Genomic DNA, 20,525 nt, shown 5'->3' with positions numbered 1-20,525 from the left:
TTTTGGCCCCTGAGTGCCTTAAAATAGTAAGAGGTGTCCAGCAGCGTGGGACTCTCGCTGTTCTTTCTGCCTTGGAGTTTTCTGCTGGTGCGGTGGCGAAGGGAGACTACACTCCACAGCATTCCAGGCCCGGAGGGAGTCACAATGTTTTCCACAGTCCGCGGAGTGCTTTAAAATAGTCAGGTGTTCTGCAGCGTGAGACCCTCGCTGTTCTTTCTGCCCTGGAGGTTGCTGCTGCTGTTGCTGCTGCGCTGGCGAAGGAAGACTACACTCCCCAGCATTCCTGTCCGGGAGGGGGCTGCAGCGTTTTGTCCTGGCCCCGGAGCTCTTTAAAATCGTAAGAGGTGTTCCACCGAGTGGGACCCTTGCTGTTCTTTCTGCCCGGGAGTTTGCTGCTGCGCCGGAGAAGGAAGACTTCACTCCCCAGCATTTCTGGCCTGTAGGAGACCGCAGCGTTTTGTTCAGGCCCCGGAGCGCCATAGAATTGTCAGAGGTGTCCCGCAGCATGGGGCCTCCGCTGTTCTTTCTGCCCGGGAGTTTGCTGCTGCGCTGGAGAAGGGAGACTACACTCCCTAGTATTTCTGGCCCAGAGGGGCTGCCCTTTTTTCTAGGCCCTGCAGTGCCTTAAAATAGTCACGTGTCCCACAGCGTGGGACCCTCGCTGTTCTTTCTATCCAGGAGTTTGCTGCTGCTGCGCTGGAGAAGGGAAGACTACACTCCCCAGCATTCCTGGCCTGGAGGGGCTGCAATTTTTTGTTTAGGCGCCGTAGCACTTTAAAATCGTAAGAGGTGTTCGCCAGCGTCGCTCCCTTGCTGATCTTTCTGCCTGGGAGTTTGCTGCTGCACTGTAGAAGGGAGATTACACTCCCCAGCTTTTCTGGCCCAGAGGGGGCCGCACTTTTTTCCAGGCCCTGGAGCGCCTTAAAATCGTCCTGTGTCCCGCAGCATGGGACCCTCGCTGTTCTTTCTGCCCAGGAGTCTGCTGCTGCGCTGGAGAAGGGAGACTCCGCTCCCCAGCATCTCTGGCCCAGAGGTGTCCAGCAGCGTTGACCCTCGCTGTTCTTTCTGCCCAGGAGTTTGCTGCTGCTGCTGCTACCCTGGAGAAGGGAGACTACACTCCCCAGCATTCCTGGCCGGGAGAGGGCTGCAACGTTTTGTCCAGGGCCCGGAGATCTGGACAAAACTAGGTGTCCCACAGCGTGGGAACCTCTCTGTTTTATACCAAGGAGATGGCTGCTGCTTCGCTGGGGAAGGGAGACTACACTTCCCAGCATTCCAGGCCCGGAGGGGGTCACAATGTTTTGTCCAGTCCCCGGAGTGCTTTCAAATCATAAGAGGTGTTCAGCAGAATGGGACCCTCGCTCTACTTTCTGCCCGGGAGTTTTCTGCTGCTGCACTGGAGAAGGGAGACTACACTCCCTAGCATTTCTGGCCCAGAGGGGTCTGAAATTTTGTCCAGGCCCTGGAGCGCCTTAAAATCGGCAGGTGTCCCTCCAGTGTGGGACCCTCGCTGTTCTTTCTGACCTGCAGATTGCTACTGCTGTTGCTACTGCGCTGGAGAAGGAATACCCCACTCCCCAGCATTCCTGGCCGGGAGGGGGCTGCAATGTTTTGTCCAGGCCACGGAGCACCTTGAAAGAGGTGTCCCACAGTGTGGGAACGTTGCTGTTTTCTGCCCAGGAGATGGCTGCGGCTGTTGCTTCTACGCTGGGGAAGGGAGAATACTCTCTCCAACATTCCTGGCCCTGAGGGGGCCGCAACATTTTGTCCTGGCCCCAGAGCGCCCCAAAATCGTAAAAGGTTTTCCGCAGCATGGGACCCTCACTTTTCTTTCTGTCCAGGATTTTTCTGCTGCTGCACTGGAGAAGGGAGACTGTACTCCCCAGCATTCCTGGCCGGGAGGAGGCTGCAATGTTTTGTCCAGGCCACGGAGCACCTTGAAAGAGGTGTCCCACAGTGTGGGAACGTTGCTGTTTTCTGCCCAGGAGATGGCTGCGGCTGTTGCTTCTACGCTGGGGAAGGGAGAATACTCTCTCCAACATTCCTGGCCCTGAGGGGGCCGCAACATTTTGTCCTGGCCCCAGAGCACCCCAAAATCGTAAAAGGTTTTCCGCAGCATGGGACCCTCACTCTTCTTTCTGTCCAGGATTTTTCTGCTGCTGCACTGGAGAAGGGAGACTGCACTCCCCAGCATTCCTGGCCGGGAGGAGGCTGCAGTGTTTTGTCCAGGCTCGCAGCACCGGAAAATTGTCAGAGGTGTCCCGCAGCATGGGGCATCCGCTGTTCTTTCTGCCTGGGAGTTTGCTGCTGCGCTGGAGAAGGGAGACTACACTCCCTAGTATTTCTGGCCCGGAGGGAGCCGCAACATTTTGTCCAGGTCCCGGAGTGCCTTAAAATTGTCATAGGTGTCCGGCAGCGTGGGAACCTTGCTGCTCTTTCTGGCCGGGAGGGGGCTGCAACGTTTTGTCCAGGCCACGGAGCGCCTTAAAATCACCAGAGGTGTCCCGTAGGGTGGGACCCTTGCAGTTTTTTCTGCCTGGAAGTTTGTTACTGCTGTTGCTGCTGCGTTGGAGAAGGGAGACTACACTCCCTAGCAATTCTGGCCCGGAGAGGGACGCAATTTTGCCCAGGCCTTGGAGTACATTAAAATCATCAGAGGTGTTTCGCAGCATGGGACCCTCGCTCTTCTTTCTGTCCAGGAGTTTTCTGCTGCTGCTCAGCATTCCTGGCCGGGAGGCGGCCGCAACATTTTGTCCAGGTCCGGCAGTGCCTTAAAATTGTCATAGGTGTCCGGCAGCGTCGGACCCTGGCTGTTCTTTCTGCCGTGAAGTTTGCTGCTGCTCTGGAGAAGAGAGACTACACTCCCCAGCATTCCTGGCCGGGATGGGAATGCAACGTTTTCTCCAGGCCAAAATTGTCAGAGGTGTCCTGCAACATGGTACCCTCTCTGTTCTTTCTGCCCGGGAGTTTGCTGCTGCACTGGAGAAGGGTGGACACTCCCCAGCATTCCTGGCCCGCAGGGGGCTGCCATGTTTAGTTCAGGCCCGGAGCTGTGTTGTCCCACAGCGTGGGAACCTTGCTGTATTCTGCCCAGGAGATGGTTCCTACTGTTGCTGCTACGCTGGGGAAGGGACACAACACTCCGCAGCATATCTGGCCTGTAGGGGGCCGCAACGTTTAGTTAAGGCCCTGGAGCGCCTCAAAATCGTATGAGGTGTTCTGCAGCGTGGGACCCTCGCTCTTTTTTTCTGCCCAGGAGTTTTCTGCTGCTGCGCCGGAGAAGGGAGACTACACTCCCCAGCATTCCTGGCCCGGAGGTGGCCGCAACGTTTTGCCCAGGCCCCGGAGCGCTTTAAAATCGTAAGAGGTGTTCCACAGCGTGGAACCCCTGCTGTTTTTTCTGCCCAGGAGTTTGCTGCTGCTGCTACCCTGGGAAAGGGAGCCTATACTCCCCAGCATTCCAGGCCTGGAGGGGGCCGCACTTTTTTCCAAGCCCTGGAGCGCCTTAAAATCTGCACGTGTCTTGCAGCGTGGGGCCTTCCCTGTTCTTTCTGCCCAGTAGTTTGCTGCTGCTGCGCTGCAGAAGGGTGACTACACTCCCCAGCATTTCCTGGCCCGGAGGGGGCCGTACTTTTTTGCAGGCCCCGGAGCGCTTTAAAATCGTAAGAGGTGTTCCACAGCGTGGAACTCCTGCTGTTCTTTCTGCCCAGGAGTTTGCTGCTGCTGCCACCCTGGGGAAGGGAGACTACAATCCCCAGCATTTCTGGGCTGGAGGAGGGCTGCAACATTTTGTCTAGGCCCCGGAGCTCTTCAGAATCATCAGAGGTGTCCCACAGTGTGGGAACCTCGCTGTTTTCTACCAAGGAGATGGCTGCTGCTATGCTGGGGAAGGGAGACTACACTTCCCAGCATTCCAGGCCCGGAGGGGGTCACAATGTTTTCCCCAGTATCCGGAGTGCTTTAAAATAGTCAGGTGTTCTGCAGCGTGAGACCCTCGCTGTTCTTTCTGCCCTGGAGGTTGCTGCTGCTGTGTCTGCTGCGCTGGCGAAGGAAGACTACACTCCCCAGCATTCCTGGCGGGGAGGGGGCTGCAACGTTTTGTCCTGGCCCCGGAGCTCTTTAAAATCGTAAGAGGTGTTCCACCGAGTGGGAACATTGCTGTTCTTTCTGCCTAGGAGTTTGCTGCTGCTGCGCTGGAGAAGGGAGACTAACCTCACCAGCATTTCTGGCCGGGAGGGGGCCGCACTTTTATCCAGGTCCTGGAGCGCCTTAAAATCGTCAGGTGTTCCGCAGCGTGGGACCCTCGCTGCTCTTTCTGCCCAGGAGTTTACTGCTGCTGCTACCCAGGGGAAGGGAGACTACACTCCCCAGCATTCCCGGCCTGGAGGAGGTGGCAACATTTTTTTCTGGCTCCGTAGTGCCTTAAAATCGTCATAGGTGTCCGGCAGCATGGGACCCTGGCTGTTTTTTCTGCCCGGCAGTGTGCTGCTACTGCGCTGGCAAAGGGAGACTACATTCCACAGCATTCCAGGCCCAGAGGGGGCCACAATGTTTTGTCCAGGCCCTATAGCGCCTTAAAATCGTCAGAGGTGTCCGGCAGCGTGGGACCCTCGCTGTTCTTTCTGCCTGGGAGTTTTCTGCTGGTGCGCTGGCGAAGGGAGACTACACTCCACAGCATTCCAGGCCCGGAGGGGGCCACACTTTTTTTCCAAGCCCTGGAGTGCCTTAAAATCTGCACGTGTCTCGCAGCGTGGGGCCCTCCCTGTTCTTTCTGCCCAGTAGCTTTCTGCTGCTGCTCTGTAGAAGGGAGACTCTACACTCCAGCATTTCTGGCCTGTAGGGGCTGCCCTTTTTTCTAGGCCCTGCAGTGCCTTAAAATAGTCACGTGTCCCGCAGCCTGGGACCCACGCTGTTCTTTCTGCCCCGGAGTTTGCTGCTGCTGCTCTGTAGAAGGGAGACTACACTCCCCAGCATTCCTGGCCGGGAGGGGGCTGCAACGTTTTCTCCAGGCCACGGAGCGCCTCAAAATCGGCAGGTGGCCCGCAGCGTGGGACCCTCGCTCTTCTTTCTGCCCGGGAGTTTTCTGCTGCTGCGCTGGAGAAGGGAGACCGCACTCCCCAGCATGTCTGGCCCGGAGGGGGCTGCAATATTTTGTTCAGGCCCCAGAGCACCTCAGTCGTAAGAGGTGTTCCGCAGCATGGGACCCTCACCCTTCTTTCTGTCTGGGTGTTTGCTGCTGCGCTGGAGAAGGGAGACTACACTCCCCAGCATCTCTGGCCTGGAGTGGGCCGCACTTTTTTCCAGGCCCTGGAGCGCCTTAAAATCGTCAGGTGTCCCGCAGCGTGGGACCCTTGCTGTTCTTTCTGCCCGGGAGTTTGCTGCTGCGCTGGAGAAGGAGGACGACACTCCCTAGTATTTCTGGCCCGGAGGTGCAGCCCTTTTTTCTAGGCCCTGCAGAGCCTTAAAATCGTCACGTGTCCCGCAGCGTGGGACCCTCGCTGTTCTTTCTATCCAGGAGTTTGCTGCTGCTACGCTGGAGAAGGGAGATGACACTCCCCAGCATTCCAGGCCTGGAGGGGCCGCAATTTTTTGTCCAGGCGCAGTAGCGCTTTTAAATCGTAAGAGGTGTTCGCCAGCGTCGGACCCTTGCTGATCTTTCCCGCCTGGGAGTTTGCTACTGCTGTTTCTGCTGCGTTGGAGAAGGGAGACTACACTCCCTAGCATTTCTGGCCCGGAGAGGGACGCAATTTTGTCCAGGCCTTGGAGTACCTTAAAATCATCAGAGGTGTCCCGCAGCATGGGACCCTCGCTCTTCTTTCTGTCCAGGAGTTTTCTGCTGCTGCCCAGCATTCCTGGCCGGGAGGAGGCCGCAACATTTTGTCCAGGTCCCGGAGTGCCTTAAAATTGTCATAGGTGCCCGGCAGCGTCGGACCCTGGCTGTTCTTTCTGTCAGGGAGTGTGCTGCTGCGCTGGAGAAGGGTTACTACACTCCCCAGCATTTCTGGCTCGGAGGGGGCCGCTCTTTTTTTCAGGCTCTGGAGCGCCATAAACTCGTCATGTGTCCTGCAGTGTGGGATTGTCGCTGTTCTTTCTGCCCTGAAGTTTGCTGCTGCTCTGGAGGAGGGAGACTACACTCCCCAGCATTCCTAGCAGGGAGGATGCTGCAATGTTTTGTCCCGGCCCGGAGCAGTCTAAATTATCAGAGGTGCCCTGCAGCATGGGGCCCTCGCTGTTCTTTCTGCATGGGAGTTTGCTGCTCCTGTTGCGCTGGAAAAGGGAGATGACACTCCCCAGCATTCCTGGCCGGGAGGGGGCTGCAACGTTTTGTCCTGGCCCCGGAGCTCTTTCAAATCGTAAGAGGTGTTCCACCGAGTGGGTACATTGCTGTTCTTTCTGCCTAGGAGTTTGCTGCTGCTGCTCTGGAGAAGGGAGACTACATTCCCCAGCATTCCTGGCCGTCAGGGGGCTGCAATGTTTTCTCCAGGCCACAGAGCGCCTCAAAATTGTAAGAGGTGTTCAGCAGAATGGGACCCTCGCTCTTCTTTCTGCCCGGGAGTTTGCTGCTGCTGCGCTGAAGAAGGGAGACTTCCCTCACCAGCATTTCTGGCCGGGAGGGGGCCGCACTTTTATCCAGGCCCTGGAGCGCCTTAAAATCGTCAGGTGTCCCGCAGCGTGGCACCCTTGCTGTTCTTTCTGCCCGGGAATTTGCTGCTGTGCTGGAGAAGGGAGACTACACTCCCTAGTATTTTTGGCCCGGAGGGGCTGCCCTTTTTTCTAGGCCCTGCAGTGCCTTAAAATCCTCACGTGTCCCGCAGCGTGGGACCCTCGCTGTTCTTTCTCCCCAGGAGTTTGCTGCTGCTGCTCTGGAGAAGGGAGACTACATTTCCCCAGCATTCCTGGCCATCAGGGGGCTGCAATGTTTTCTCCAGGCCACAGAGCGCCTCAAAATCGTAAGAGGTGTTAAGCAGAATGGGACCCTCGCTCTTCTTTCTGCCCGGGAGTTTTCTGCTGCTGCACTGGAGAAGGGAGACTGCACTTACCAGCATTCCTGGCCGGGACGAGGCTGCAACGTTTTGTCCAGGCCCGGAGCACCTCAAAATTGTCAGCGCTTTAAAATCGGCAGGTGTTCCGCAGCATGGGACCCTCGCTGTTCTTTCTGACCTGCAGATTGCTACTGCTGTTGCAGCTGCGCTGGAGAAGGAAGACCACACTCCCCAGCATTCCTGGCTGGGAGGGGTCCGCAACATTTTGTCCTGGCCCTGGAGCGCCTCAATCGTAAGAGGTGTTGCGCAGCATGGGACCCTCGCTCTTCTTTCTGTCCAGGAGTTTTCTGCTGCTGCACTAGAGAAGGGAGACTGCACTCCCCAGCATTCCTGGCCGGGAGGAGGCCGTCAGGTGTCCCGCAGCGTGGGACCCTCGCTTTTCTTTCTGCCCGGGAGTCTGCTGCTGCGCTGGAGAAGGGAGACTACTTTCACCAGCATTCCTGGCTGTGATGGGGCTGCAACGTTTTCCCCAGGCCACGGAGCGCCTCAAAATTGTCAGATGTGTCCTGCAAAATGGACCCTCTCTGTTCTTTCGGCGAGGTAGTTTGCTGCTGCTGTGCTGGAGAAGGGTGACTACACCCCCCAGCATTCCTGGCCCGGAGGCAGCCGCACATTATGTCCAGTCGCTTTTGCGCTTTAAAATCGGCAGGTGTTCCGCAGCATGGGACCCTCGCTGTTTTTTCTGCCTGGAAGTTTGCTACTGCTGTTGCTGCTGCGTTGGAGAAGGGAGACTACACTCCCCAGCATTCCTGGCCCTGAGGGGTCCGCAACATTTTGTCCTGGCCCCGGAGCGCCTTAAAATAGTCACGTGTTCCGCAGCGTGGGACCCTCGCTGTTCTTTCTGCCCAGGAGTTTGCTGCTGCTGCTACCCAGGGGAAGGAAGACTACACTCCCCAGCATTCCCGGCCTGGAGGGGTGGCAACGTTTTTTTCTGGCTCGGTAGTGCCTTAAAATCGTCGGAGGTGTCCGGCAGCATGGGACCCTGGCTGTTTTTTCTGCCCGGCAGTGTGCTACTACTGCGCTGGCAAAGGGAGACTACATTCCACAGCATTCCAGGCCCAGAGGGGGCCACAATGTTTTGTCCAGGCCCTATAGCGCCTTAAAATCATCAGTGGGACCCTTGCTGTTCTTTCTGCCCGGGAGTCTTCTGCTGCTGCACTGGAGAAGGGAGACTTCCCTCACCAGCATTTCTGGCCGGGAGGGGGCCGCACTTTTATCCAGGTCCTGGAGCTAATTAAAATTGTCAGGAGTCCCGCAGCGTGGCACCCTTGCTGTTCTTTCTGCCCGGGAGTTTGCTGTTGCTGCGCTGGAGAAGGGACACTACACTCCCCGGCATTCCTGGCCCCTGAGGGGCCGCAACATTTTGTCCAGGTCCCGGAGTGCCTTAAAATTGTCATAGGTGTCCGGCAGCGTGGGACCCTCGCTTTTTATTCAGCCCAGGGGTGTGCTGCCGCGACTCTGGAGAAGGGAGACTACACGCCCCAACATTTCAGGCCCGGAGGGGGCCGCACATTTATCCAGGCCCCAGGGTGCCTTAAAATCGGCACGTGTCTCGCAGCGTGGGGCCCTCCCTGTTCTTTCTGCCCAGTAGTTTGCTGCTGCTGTGCTGGAGAAGGGTGACTACACTCCCCAGCAATCCTGGCCGGCAGGGGGCTGCAACGTTTTCTCCAGGCCACGGAGCATCTCAAAATTGTCAGAGGTGTCCTGCAACATGAGACCCTCGCTGTTCTTTCTTCCCGGGAGTTTGTTGCAGCTGCGCTGGAGAAGGGAGACTTACCTCACCAGCATTTCTGGCCCGGAGGGGCTGCCCTTTTTTCTAGGCCCTGCAGTGCCTTAAAATAGTCACGTGTCCCGCAGCGTGGGACCCTCGCTGTTCTTTCTATCCAGGAGTTTGCTGCTGCTGCGCTGGAGATGGGAGACGACACTCCCCAGCATTCCTGGCCTGGAGGGGCCGCAATTTTTTGTCCAGGCGCAGTAGCGCTTTAAAATCGTAAGAGGTGTTCGCCAGCGTCGAACCCTTGCTGATCTTTCCCGCCTGGGAGTTTGCTGCTGCACTGTAGAAGGGAGATTACACTCCCCAGCTTTTTTGGCCCGGAGGGGGCCGCACTTTTTTCCAGGCCCTGGAACGCCTTAAAATCGTCACGTGTCCCGCAGCGTGGGAGTCTCGCTTTTTATTCAGCCCAGGGGTGTGCTGCTGCTACTCTGGAGAAGGGAGACTACACGTCCCAACATTTCAGGCCCAGAGGGGGTCGCACTTTTATCCAGGCCCCGAAGTGCCTTAAGATCGTCAGAGGTGTAATGCAGCGTGGGACCCTCGCTTTTCTTTCTTCCCAGGAGTGTGCTGCTATGCTGGGGAAGAGAGACTACTCTCCCCAGTATTCCTGGCCCAAAGGGGGCCACAATGTTTTGTCCGGTCCCCTGAGTGCTTTAAAATCGTCAGGTGTTCAGAAGCATGGGACGCTCGCTGTTCTTTCTGCCCGGGAGTTTGTTGCTGCTGCGCTGGAGAAGGGAGACTTCCCTCACCAGCATTTCTGGCCCGGAGGGGCTGCCCTTTTTTCTAGGCCCTGCAGTGCCTTAAAATCGTCACGTGTCCCGCAGCGTGGGAGTCTCGCTGTTCTTTCTGCACAGGAGTTTGCTGCTGCTCTGGAGAAGGGAGACTACACTCCCCAGCATTCCAGGCCTGGAGGGGGCGGCAATGTTTTGTTCTGGCTCCGTAGTGCCTTAAAATCGTCAGAGGCGTCCCGCAGCGTTGGGACCCTTGCTGTTCCTTCTGCCCGGGAGTCTGCTGCTGCGCTGGAGAAGGGAGACTTCACTCCCCAGCATCTCTGGCCCGGAGGGGGCCGCACTTTTTTCCAGGCCCTGGAGCGCCTTAAAATCGTCAGGTGTCCCACAGCGTGAGACCCTCGCTGTTCTTTCTGCCCGGGAGTTTGCTGTTGCTGCGCTGGAGAAGGGAGACTACACTCCCCAGCATTCCTGGCCCCTAAGGGGCCGCAACATTTTGTCCAGGTCCCGGAGTGCCTTAAAATTGTCATAGGTGTCCGGCAGCGTGGGACCCTCGCTTTTTATTCAGCCCAGGGGTGTGCTGCTGCTACTCTGGAGAAGGGAGACTACACGTCCCAACATTTCAGGCCCAGAGGGGGTCGCACTTTTATCCAGGCCCCGAAGTGCCTTAAGATCGTCAGAGGTGTAATGCAGCGTGGGACCCTCGCTTTTCTTTCTTCCCAGGAGTGTGCTGCTATGCCGGGGAAGAGAGACTACTCTCCCCAGTATTCCTGGCCCGAAGGGGGCCACAATGTTTTGTCCGGTCCCCTGAGTGCTTTAAAATCGTCAGGTGTTCAGAAGCATGGGACCCTCTCTGTTCTTTCTGTCCGGGAGTTTGTTGCTGCGCTGGAGAAGGGAGACTACACTCCCTAGCATTTCTGGCCCGGAGGGGTCCTCAATTTTGTCCAGGCTCTGGAGCGCCTTAAAATCGTCAGGTGTCCCCAGCGTGGGACCCTCGCTTTTCTTTCTGCCCGGGAGTCTGCTGCTGCGCTGGAGAAGTGAGACTACACTCCCCAGCATTTCTGGTCCGGAGGGGGCCGCACTTTTGGGCCCTGTAGCGCCTTAAAATCGGCAGGTGTCCCGCAGCGTGGGACCCTCGCTGTTCTTTCTCCCCAGGAGTTTGCTGCTGCTGCTCTGGAGAAGGGAGACTACTTTCACCAGCATTCCTGGCCTGGAGGGGGTGGCAACGTTTTTTTCTGGCTCGGTAGTGCCTTAAAATCGTCGGAGGTGTCCGGCAGCATGGGACCCTGGCTGTTTTTTCTGCCCGGCAGTGTGCTACTACTGCGCTGGCAAAGGGAGACTACATTCCACAGCATTCCAGGCCCAGAGGGGGCCACAATGTTTTGTCCAGGCCCTATAGCGCCTTAAAATCATCAGTGGGACCCTTGCTGTTCTTTCTGCCCGGGAGTCTTCTGCTGCTGCACTGGAGAAGGGAGACTACACTCCCTAGCATTTCTGGTCCGGAGGGGTCCGCACTTTTGTCCAGGCCCTGAAGCGCCTTAAAATCGGCAGGTGTCCCGCAGCATGGGGCCCTCGCTTTTCTTTCTGCCATGGAGATTGCTGCTGCTGTGCTGGAGAAGGAAGACTACACTCCCCAGCATTCCTGGCCAGGAGGGTTTGCAACGTTTTGTCCAGGCCCCGGAGCTCTTTTAAATTGTAGGAGGTGTTCCACAGCGTGGGACCCTTGCTGTTCTTTCTGCCCGGGAGTTTGCTGCTGCGCTGGAGTAGGGAGACTACACTCCCCAGCATGTCTGGCCCGGAGGGGGCTGCAATGTTTTGTTCAGGCCCCAGAGCACCTCGGTCGTAAAAGGTGTTCCGCAGCATGGGACCCTCGCTGTTTTTTCTGCCTGGAAGTTTGCTACTGCTGTTGCTGCTGCGTTGGAGAAGGGAGACTACACTCCCCAGCATTCCTGGCCCTGAGGGGTCAGCAACATTTTGTCCTGGCCCCGGAGCGCCTTAAAATCATCACGTGTTCCGCAGCGTGGGACCCTCGCTGTTCTTTCTGCCCAGGAGTTTGCTGCTGCTGCTACCCAGGGGAAGGGAGACTACACTCCCCAGGATTCCCGGCCTGGAGGGGGTGGCAACGTTTTTTTCTGGCTCCGTAGTGCCTTAAAATCGTCAGAGGTGTCCGGCAGCATGGGACCCTGGCTGTTTTTTCTGCCCGGCAGTGTGCTACTACTGCGCTGGCAAAGGGAGACTACATTCCACAGCATTCCAGGCCCAGAGTGGGCCACAATGTTTTGTCCAGGCCCTATAGCGCCTTAAAATCATCAGAGGGGTCCCACAGCGTGGGACCCTTGCTGTTCTTTCTGCCCGGGAGTCTGCTGCTGCTGCACTGGAGAAGGGAGACTACACTCCCTAGCATTTCTGGTCCGGAGGGTTCCGCACTTTTGTCCAGGCCCTGTAGCGCCTTAAAATCGGCAGGTGTCCCGCAGCATGGGGCCCTCGCTTTTCTTTCTGCCATGGAGATTGCTGCTGCTGTGCTGGAGAAGGAAGACTACACTCCCTAGCATTTCGGGCCCGGAGGAGGCGGCAGCGTTTTGTCCAGGCCCCGGAGCACCTTAAAATTGTCAGAGGTGTCCCACAGCGTGGGAACCTTGCTGTTTTCTGCCCAGGAGATGGTTCCTGCTGTTGCTGCTACACTGGGGAAGGGACACTACACTCCCCAGCATTTCTGGCCTGTAGGGGTCCGCAATTTTCTCCAGGCCCTGGAGTGCCTTAAAATCGGCAGGTGTCCCTCCAGCGTGGGACCCTCGCTGTTCTTTCTGACCTGCAGATTGCTACTGCTGTTGCTGCTGCGCTGGAGAAGGAATACCCCACTCCCCAGCATTCCTGGCCGGGAGGGGGCTGCAATGTTTTGTCCAGGCCACGGAGCACCTTGAAATTGTCAGAGGTGTCCCACAGTGTGGGAACCTTGCTGTTTTCTGCCCAGGAGATGGCTGTGGCTGTTGCTGCTACGCAGGGGAAGGGAGAATACTCTCTCCAACATTCCTGGCCCTGAGGGGGCCGTAACGTTTTGTCCTGGCCCCGGAGCGCCTTTAAATCATCAAAGGTGTCCCGCAGCGTGGGACCCTCGCTGTTCTTTCTGCCTGCTGCTACCCTGGGGAAGGGAGACTGCACTCCCTAGCATTCCTGGCCGGGAGGAGGCTGCAATGTTTTGTCCAGGCCCGCAGCACCTGAAAATTGTCAGGTGTCCCGCAGCATGGGGCCTTCGCTGTTCTTTCTGCCTGGGAGTTTGCTGCTGCGCTGGAGAAGGGAGACTACACTCCCTAGTATTTCTGGCCCGGAGGGAGCCGCAACTGTTTGTCCAGGCCCCGGAGCGCTTTAAAATCGTTAGAGTTGTTCGCCAGCGTCAGACCCTTTCTGTTTTTTCTGCCCGGGAGTGTGCTACTGCTGCGCTGTAGAAGGGAGATTACACTCCCCAGCTTTTCTGGCCCGGAGGGGGCCACACTTTTTTCCAGGCCCTTGAGCGCCTTAAAATCATCAAAGGTGTCCCGCAGCGTGGGACCCTTGCTGTTTTTTCTGCCCAGGAGATGGCTGCGGCTGTTGCTGCTACGCTGGGGAAGGGAGACTACACTCCCCAGCATTCCTGGCCGGGAGGAGGCTGCCACATTTTATCCAGGCCCCGGAGCACCTAAAAATTGTCAGAGGTGTTCTTCAGCATGGGGCCCTCATTTTTCTTGCTGCGCTGGAGAAGGGAGACTACACTCCCCAGCATTCCTGGCCCCTAAGTGGCCGCAACATTTTGTCCAGGTCCCGGAGTGCCTTAAAATTGTCATAGGTGTCCGGCAGCGTGGGAACCTTGCTGCTCTTTCTGGCCGGGAGGGGGCTGCAACGTTTTGTCCAGGCCACGGAGCGCCTTAAAATCATCAGAGGTGTCCCGTAGGGTGGGACCCTTGCAGTTTTTTCTGCCTGGAAGTTTGTTACTGCTGTTGCTGCTGCGTTGGAGAAGAGCGACTACACTCCCTAGCATTTCTGGCCCGGAGTGGGCCGCTCTTTTTTTCATGCACTGGAGCGCCTTAAACTCGTCATGTGCCCTGCAGTGTGGGACTGTCGCTGTTCTTTCTGCCCTGAAGTTTGCTGCTGCTCTGGAGAAGGGCGACTACACTCCCCAGCATTCCTGGCCGGGATGGGGATGCAACGTTTTCTCCAGGCCTTATTGTCAGAGGTGTCCTGCAACATGGTACCCTCTCTGTTCTTTCTGCCCGGGAGTTTGCTTCTGCACTGGAGAAGGGTGGACACTCCTCAGCATTCCTGGCCCGGAGGGGGCTGCAATGTTTAGTTCAGGCCCCGGAGCGCCTCAGAATCGTAAGAGGTGTTCCGCAGCATGGGACCCTTGCTTTTTTTTCTGCCCGGCAGTTTTCTGCTGCTGCACTCGAGAAGATAGACTGCACTCCCCAACATTCCTTGCCGGGAGGATGCTGCAATGTTTTGTCCCGGCCTGGAGCTCTTTAGAATCATCTGTGTTGTCCCACAGCGTGGGAACCTTGCTGTATTCTGCCCAGGAGATGGTTCCTGCTGTTGCTGCTACGCTGGGGAAGGGACACAACACTCCCCAGCATTTCTGGCCTGTAGGGGGCCGCAACGTTTTGTTAAGGCCCTGGAGCGCCTCAAAATCGTATGAGGTGTTCTGCAGCGTGGGACCCTCGCTCTTTTTTTCTGTCCAGGAGTTTTCTGCTGCTGCGCCGGAGAAGGGAGACTACACTCCCCAGCATTCCTGGCCCGGAGGTGGCCGCAACGTTTTGTCCAGGCCCCTGAGCGCTTTAAAATCGTAAGAGGTGTTCCACAGCGTGGAACCCCTGCTGTTTTTTCTGCCCAGGAGTTTGCTGCTGCTGCTACCCTGGGAAAGGGAGCCTATACTCCCCAGCATTCCAGGCCTGGAGGGGGCCGCACTTTTTTCCAAGACCTGGAGCGCCTTAAAATCTGCACGTGTCTCGCAGCGTGGGGCCCTCCCTGTTCTTTCTGCCCAGTAGTTTGCTGCTGCGCTGGAGAGTGACTACACTCCCCAGCATTCATGGCCCATAGGGGGCCGTACTTTTTTGCAGGCCCCGGAGCGCTTTAAATTCGTAAGAGGTGTTCCACAGCGTGGAACTCCTGCTGTTCTTTCTGCCCAGGAGTTTGCTGCTGCTGCTGCTACCCTGGGGAAGGGAGACTACAATCCCCAGCATTTCTGGGCTGGAGGAGGGCTGCAACATTTTGTCTAGGCCCCGGAGCTCTTCAGAATCATCAGAGGTGTCCCACAGTGTGGGAACCTCGCTGTTTTCTACCAAGGAGATGGCTGCTGCTATGCTGGGGAAGGGAGACTACACTTCCCAGCATTCCAGGCCCGGAGGGGGTCACAATGTTTTCCCCAGTATCCGGAGTGCTTTAAAATAGTCAGGTGTTCTGCAGCGTGAGACCCTCGCTGTTCTTTCTGCCCTGGAGGTTGCTGCTGCTGTGTCTGCTGCGCTGGCGAAGGAAGACTACACTCCCCAGCATTCCTGGCGGGGAGGGGGCTGCAACGTTTTGTCCTGGCCCCGGAGCTCTTTAAAATCGTAAGAGGTGTTCCACCGAGTGGGAACATTGCTGTTCTTTCTGCCTAGGAGTTTGCTGCTGCTGCGCTGGAGAAGGGAGACTAACCTCACCAGCATTTCTGGCCGGGAGGGGGCCGCACTTTTATCCAGGTCCTGGAGCGCCTTAAAATAGTCAGGTGTTCCGCAGCGTGGGACCCTCGCTGTTCTTTCTGCCCAGGAGTTTACTGCTGCTGCTACCCAGGGGAAGGGAGACTACACTCCCCAGCATTCCCGGCCTGGAGGAGGTGGCAACATTTTTTTCTGGCTCCGTAGTGCCTTAAAATCGTCATAGGTGTCCGGCAGCATGGGACCCTGGCTGTTTTTTCTGCCCGGCAGTGTGCTGCTACTGCGCTGGCAAAGGGAGACTACATTCCACAGCATTCCAGGCCCAGAGGGGGCCACAATGTTTTGTCCAGGCCCTATAGCGCCTTAAAATCGTCAGAGGTGTCCGGCAGCGTGGGACCCTCGCTGTTCTTTCTGCCTGGGAGTTTTCTGCTGGTGCGCTGGCGAAGGGAGACTACACTCCACAGCATTCCAGGCCCGGAGGGGGCCGCACTTTTTTTCCAAGCCCTGGAGTGCCTTAAAATCTGCACGTGTCTCGCAGCGTGGGGCCCTCCCTGTTCTTTCTGCCCAGTAGCTTTCTGCTGCTGCTCTGTAGAAGGGAGACTCTACACTCCAGCATTTCTGGCCTGTAGGGGCTGCCCTTTTTTCTAGGCCCTGCAGTGCCTTAAAATAGTCACGTGTCCCGCAGCCTGGGACCCACGCTGTTCTTTCTGCCCCGGAGTTTGCTGCTGCTGCTCTGTAGAAGGGAGACTACACTCCCCAGCATTCCTGGCCGGGAGGGGGCTGCAACGTTTTCTCCAGGCCACAGAGCGCCTCAAAATCGGCAGGTGGCCCGCAGCGTGGGACCCTCGCTCTTCTTTCTGCCCGGGAGTTTTCTGCTGCTGCGCTGGAGAAGGGAGACCGCACTCCCCAGCATGTCTGGCCCGGAGGGGGCTGCAATATTTTGTTCAGGCCCCAGAGCACCTCAGTCGTAAGAGGTGTTCCGCAGCATGGGACCCTCACCCTTCTTTCTGTCTGGGAGTTTGCTGCTGCGCTGGAGAAGGGAGACTACACTCCCCAGCATCTCTGGCCTGGAGTGGGCCGCACTTTTTTCCAGGCCCTGGAGCGCCTTAAAATCGTCAGGTGTCCCGCAGCGTGGGACCCTTGCTGTTCTTTCTGCCCGGGAGTTTGCTGCTGCGCTGGAGAAGGAGGACGACACTCCCTAGTATTTCTGGCCCGGAGGTGCAGCCCTTTTTTCTAGGCCCTGCAGAGCCTTAAAATCGTCACGTGTCCCGCAGCGTGGGACCCTCGCTGTTCTTTCTATCCAGGAGTTTGCTGCTGCTACGCTGGAGAAGGGAGATGACACTCCCCAGCATTCCAGGCCTGGAGGGGCCGCAATTTTTTGTCCAGGCGCAGTAGCGCTTTTAAATCGTAAGAGGTGTTCGCCAGCGTCGGACCCTTGCTGATCTTTCCCGCCTGGGAGTTTGCTACTGCTGTTTCTGCTGCGTTGGAGAAGGGAGACTACACTCCCTAGCATTTCTGGCCCGGAGAGGGACGCAATTTTGTCCAGGCCTTGGAGTACCTTAAAATCATCAGAGGTGTCCCGCAGCATGGGACCCTCGCTCTTCTTTCTGTCCAGGAGTTTTCTGCTGCTGCCCAGCATTCCTGGCCGGGAGGAGGCCGCAACATTTTGTCCAGGTCCCGGAGTGCCTTAAAATTGTCATAGGTGCCCGGCAGCGTCGGACCCTGGCTGTTCTTTCTGTCAGGGAGTGTGCTGCTGCGCTGGAGAAGGGTTACTACACTCCCCAGCATTTCTGGCTCGGAGGGGGCCGCTCTTTTTTTCAGGCTCTGGAGCGCCATAAACTCGTCATGTGTCCTGCAGTGTGGGATTGTCGCTGTTCTTTCTGCCCTGAAGTTTGCTGCTGCTCTGGAGGAGGGAGACTACACTCCCCAGCATTCCTAGCAGGGAGGATGCTGCAATGTTTTGTCCCGGCCCGGAGCAGTCTAAATTATCAGAGGTGCCCTGCAGCATGGGGCCCTCGCTGTTCTTTCTGCATGGGAGTTTGCTGCTCCTGTTGCGCTGGAAAAGGGAGATGACACTCCCCAGCATTCCTGGCCGGGAGGGGGCTGCAACGTTTTGTCCTGGCCCCGGAGCTCTTTCAAATCGTAAGAGGTGTTCCACCGAGTGGGTACATTGCTGTTCTTTCTGCCTAGGAGTTTGCTGCTGCTGCTCTGGAGAAGGGAGACTACATTCCCCAGCATTCCTGGCCGTCAGGGGGCTGCAATGTTTTCTCCAGGCCACAGAGCGCCTCAAAATTGTAAGAGGTGTTCAGCAGAATGGGACCCTCGCTCTTCTTTCTGCCCGGGAGTTTGCTGCTGCTGCGCTGAAGAAGGGAGACTTCCCTCACCAGCATTTCTGGCCGGGAGGGGGCCGCACTTTTATCCAGGCCCTGGAGCGCCTTAAAATCGTCAGGTGTCCCGCAGCGTGGCACCCTTGCTGTTCTTTCTGCCCGGGAATTTGCTGCTGTGCTGGAGAAGGGAGACTACACTCCCTAGTATTTTTGGCCCGGAGGGGCTGCCCTTTTTTCTAGGCCCTGCAGTGCCTTAAAATCCTCACGTGTCCCGCAGCGTGGGACCCTCGCTGTTCTTTCTCCCCAGGAGTTTGCTGCTGCTGCTCTGGAGAAGGGAGACTACATTTCCCCAGCATTCCTGGCCATCAGGGGGCTGCAATGTTTTCTCCAGGCCACAGAGCGCCTCAAAATCGTAAGAGGTGTTCAGCAGAATGGGACCCTCGCTCTTCTTTCTGCCCGGGAGTTTTCTGCTGCTGCACTGGAGAAGGGAGACTGCACTTACCAGCATTCCTGGCCGGGACGAGGCTGCAACGTTTTGTCCAGGCCCGGAGCACCTCAAAATTGTCAGAGGTGCCCGCAGCATGGGACCCTCGCTCTTCTTTCTGTCCAGGAGTTTTCTGCTGCTGCACTAGAGAAGGGAGACTGCACTCCCCAGCATTCCTGGCCGGGAGGAGGCTGCAATGTTTTCTCCAGGCCTCTGAGCGCTTTAAAATCGTAAGAGGTGTCCGGCAGCGTGGGAACCTTGCTGCTCTTTCTGGCCGGGAGGGGGCTGCATCGTTTTGTCCAGGCCAAGGAGCACCTTAAAATCATCAGAGGTGTTCAGCAGCATGGGACCCTCGCTCTTCTTTCTGTCCAGGAGTTTTCTGCTGCTGCCCAGCATTCCTGGCCCGGAGGGAGCCGCACATTTTGTCCAGTCCCTTTTGCACCTTAAAATCGGCAGGTGTTCCGCCGCATGGGACCCTCGCTGTTTTTTCTGCCTGGAAGTTTGCTACTGCTGTTGCTGCTGCGTTGGAGAAGGGAGACTACACTCCCCAGCATTCCTGGCCCTGAGGGGTCAGCAACATTTTGTCCTGGCCCCGGAGCGCCTTAAAATCGTCATGTGTTCGGCAGCGTGGGACCCTCGCTGTTCTTTCTGCCCAGGAGTTTGCTGCTACCCAGGGGAAGGGAGACTACACTCCCCAGGATTCCCGGCCTGGAGGGGGTGGCAACGTTTTTTTTCTGGCTCCGTAGTGCCTTAAAATCGTCAGAGGTGTCCGGCAGCATGGGACCCTGGCTGTTTTTTCTGCCCGGCAGTGTGCTGCTACTGCGCTGGCAAAGGGAGACTACATTCCACAGCATTCCAGGCCCAGAGGGGGCCACAATGTTTTGTCCAGGCCCTATAGCGCCTTAAAATCATCAGAGGGGTCCCACAGCGTGGGACCCTTGCTGTTCTTTCTGCCCGGGAGTCTGCTGCTGCTGCACTGGAGAAGGGAGACTACACTCCCTAGCATTTCTGGTCCGGAGGGGTCCGCACTTTTGTCCAGGCCCTGTAGCGCCTTAAAATCGGCAGGTGTCCCGCAGCATGGGGCCCTCGCTTTTCTTTCTGCCATGGAGATTGCTACTGCTGTTGCTGCTGTGCTGGAGAAGGAAGACTACACTGCCCAGCATTCCTGGCCAGGAGGGTTTGCAACGTTTTGGCCAGGCCCCGGAGCTCTTTTAAATCGTAGGAGGTGTTCCACAGCATGGGACCCTTGCTGTTCTTTCTGCCCGGGAGTTTGCTGCTGCGCTGGAGTAGGGAGACTACACTCCCTAGCATTTCTGGCCCAGAGGAGGCGGCAGCGTTTTGTCCAGGCCCCGGAGCGCCTTAAAATCGGCAGGTGTCCCACAGCGTGGGAACCTTGCTGTTTTCTGCCCAGGAGATGGTTCCTGCTACGCTGGGGAAGGGACACTACACTACCCAGCATTTCTGGCCTGTAGGGGTCCGCAATTTTCTCCAGGCCCTGCAGTGCCTTAAAATCGGCAGGTGTCCCGCAGCGTGGGACCCTCGCTGTTCTTTCTCCCCAGGAGTTTGCTGCTGCTGCTCTGGCGAAGGGAGACTACATTTCCCAGCATTCCTGGCAGTCAGGGGGCTGCAATGTTTTCTCCAGGCCACAGAGCGCCTCAAAATCGTAAGAGGTGTTCAGCAGAATGGGACCCTCGCTCTTCTTTCTGCCCGGGAGTTTTCTGCTGCTGCACTGGAGAAGGGAGACTACACTCCCTAGCATTTCTGGCTCAGAGGGGTCTGCAATTTTGTCCAGGCCCTGGAGCGCCTTAAAATCAGCAGGTGTCGCTCAAGCGTGGGACCCTCGCTGTTCTTTCTGACCTGCAGATTGCTACTGCTGTTGCTGCTGCGCTGAAGAAGGAATACCCCACTCCCCAGCATTCCTGGCCGGGAGGGGGCTGCAGTGTTTTGTCCAGGCCACGGAGCACCTTGAAATTGTCAGAGGTGTCCCACAGTGTGGGAACGTTGCTGTTTTCTGCCCAGGAGATGGCTGCGGCTGTTGCTTCTACGCTGGGGAAGGGAGAATACTCTCTCCAACATTCCTGGCCCTGAGGGGCCCGCAACATTTTGTCCTGGCCCCAGAGCGCCTCAAAATCGTAAAAGGTTTTCCGCAGCATGGGACCGTCGCTCTTCTTTCTGTCCAGGATTTTGCTGCTGCTGCACTGGAGAAGGGAGACTGCACTCCCCAGCATTCCTGGCCGGGAGGAGGCTGCAATGTTTTGTCCAGGCCCGCAGCACCTGGAAATTGTCAGAGGTGTCCCGCAGCATGGGGCCTTCGCTGTTCTTTCTGCCTGGGAGTTTGCTGCTGCGCTGGAGAAGGGAGATTACACTCCCCAGCTTTTCTGGCCCGGAGGGGGCCACACTTTTTTCCAGGCCCTTGAGCGCCTTAATATCATCAAAGGTGTCCCGCAGCGTGGGACCCTTGCTGTTTTTTCTGCCCAGGAGATGGCTGCGGCTGTTGCTGCTACGCTGGGGA

Source organism: Triturus cristatus, chromosome 2_1, assembly GCF_964204655.1.
Source record: "Triturus cristatus chromosome 2_1, aTriCri1.1, whole genome shotgun sequence".
Classification (NCBI taxonomy): Eukaryota; Metazoa; Chordata; class Amphibia; order Caudata; family Salamandridae; genus Triturus; species Triturus cristatus.
This window is presented reverse-complemented; position numbering follows the sequence as displayed.